Source organism: Hakea prostrata, chromosome 3, assembly GCF_041222555.1.
Source record: "Hakea prostrata isolate BN-2017 chromosome 3, UWA_Hpros_2, whole genome shotgun sequence".
In the NCBI taxonomy this organism is placed as follows: domain Eukaryota; kingdom Viridiplantae; phylum Streptophyta; class Magnoliopsida; order Proteales; family Proteaceae; genus Hakea; species Hakea prostrata.
In genome coordinates, this window is record NC_142602.1 from 826,094 (window position 1) to 828,362 (window position 2,269).

Here is a 2,269-nt window from a genome sequence, read left to right on the forward strand (position 1 = left end):
ATCAAAAGAAGAGAACTAGAACGAAGAAGATGAATATTAACCTTTAAGAAAGCGAATCGGCGTTCAAAAACCTTAACGGATGCTCTCCACACCTTCCTTAACCTTGGGGAGGGTACTCTTGAGGAGCTCTGACGTTCTTTGATGGATTTAAGACATAATGATACGTTTTAGAACGAAAAATCATTAAATATGGTTTTTAAAATCACTTTCAAATTCTGAAAAAACTCTCAACTTAGCATCATCTCCATCTATTTACATTGGTCCGAAAACCAATCCAATGGTCTCTACTTGGATGGCCCACAGTTGCCTTCTTACCCGCACTTTGGGTTTTCGGACCTACAATATGGATTTTCGGGTTAAGGTTTTGTAGGATTTCACACTTGGTGCATAGTGAAAATAACATTGCACCGTTGTATGATTAGTTTTGTTGCAAATCTAACAAGAAACCGTAGGGGTAGAGAGGAAAGGGTGAAGATGCATTGCATGTCGACCACAATTGGAGTAACCTCAAGCTCGTCCTCTACCATAGCTGTGAAACGGGCCACGATTTCGATTAGAAGGTGGGGGGTTGATCTAGTGGATAGATTAACTTCTGATGAAGGCAAGTCAAGTTGTCTTGTATGATCTTTGAAGATTTTTTTAATCAATAAAAGGCCTATAAAATCATCAAGGGGAAGAGGGTCAAGATGGGAGGTAATAGAGGTGGCAAATGATTCATAAGCATGGCCTAGGCCACAAAGCATGGTGAAGATAATACCAGCATCATAAACTGAGTGAGCAGTAGCAACGAGATGATCAACAATAGATTTAATCTTTTGAAAATACTCAACCATAGAAGAGTGGCATTTGCAAATTTGCAATAGTTGGTATTTAGGTTACATTATGCGTACTTGAGATTGGGAGGCATAAATTCGTTCAAAGGAACTCAAGTGGCTTCAAAAGTGGTGAGGCCAACAATTTGAGAAAGAGTGCTTTCGAAAAGGGAGGAGATGATCCAAGATAAGATCATCTGGTCTTGCTTGCGCCATTGAAAATATGTAAGGTTAGCAATGGAGGTTGGTGAGGGTGATGCGGTGGAGGGATTGGGTATGGTTTGAGGAGCTATATTGGTTCCATCGACATAGTCCAAAAAGTCACGTGCATGAAGTAAAGGAAAAATATGATACATTTTTCCTTCTTTTTTTTTAGTAGAAGAAAGTAGGTGCCTCATTGAGCAATCTGAGGGGTATTTTGGTCATTCCAAATATAAAATTTGAAAAAACTTAATGGTGGGAGGTGGTGTTAGTTACTATGGGACATAGACATAATTTATTGCACCAAGAGGACCCAACATTAGTTTATACTCTACGTGTTTGGTAACGGGCCAAGAAACAGTTTTTGAAGTTTTTCGTTCTTAAAACACAAAAAAATGCCAAAAAGAGTTTGTTAAAATGAATCATTTTTTCGATTTTAGGAAACAAACTGGTCCAATTTCTTGTTTGAAAATGCTTTTTCACAAAACAACTATAACTTCTTTCCTTGTTCTCAAAAACCAAAAAACATCAAAATTACGTCAGAAAAGTAAAAAAAATCAATAAAAATTTTTAATTAAGAGGGCCCAACCGGGTTCGAACCGGTGACCTCTTGATCTGCAGTCAAATGCTCTACCACTGAGCTATGGACCCTTAGTTGTTAAAGCTATCTTATGTAACTAAATTATCTTATAAACCAAACAAGCTTGTGTTATGGGAAATAAGTCAAAGATGTTAATTAACCAAATAAACTTGTGTGTCGTCAGCTTATATATATATATTTAAGTATATCTATGAGCGCCAAACCAATAACAGAAAATAGCAACCAAGGGGGTGACACCATTGGTAGATCATATCTATTATTAGCATTTAATTAATTTAATAAATTTTTTGGGCAAAAAAAGAATAAATTTTTAATTAATAAGTTTGATAGCGAACCCAACCATCACTCTATTCTCATAACTTACCCTGACGTTGCATGGTTTGACTATGGAAACCTGAACCAAGTGTTCTGATTTTGATTACTTAATCTAATTAATGCTTACATTGATTTTGATTTCAAATCAAATCTTTAGAATAAATATTCATGGGATGACAGTTCATTCAAATAAACTATCTGAATGCACTATCAAGCAATCCACCATGACAAATACATGGAACAAAGGCTTATATATAAACCAGTGGATTATTTATTGAGCTATGCGTAGGTAGAAGATGGCATCATGGTGATTCGGTGAAATAAACTAGGAACCTAACCT

The 2,269-nt window shown here is 36.1% G+C and overlaps 1 non-coding gene across 1 annotated transcript; it reads right to left on the reverse strand.

Annotated features, from left to right (window-relative positions):
* Window positions 1-1,592: 1,592 nt before the first annotated feature.
* On the reverse strand, window positions 1,593-1,664 carry TRNAC-GCA (transfer RNA cysteine (anticodon GCA)). The gene has a single exon. It is a non-coding gene; the product is annotated as a tRNA-Cys (tRNA).
* Between the last annotated feature and the right edge of the window lie 605 nt (window positions 1,665-2,269).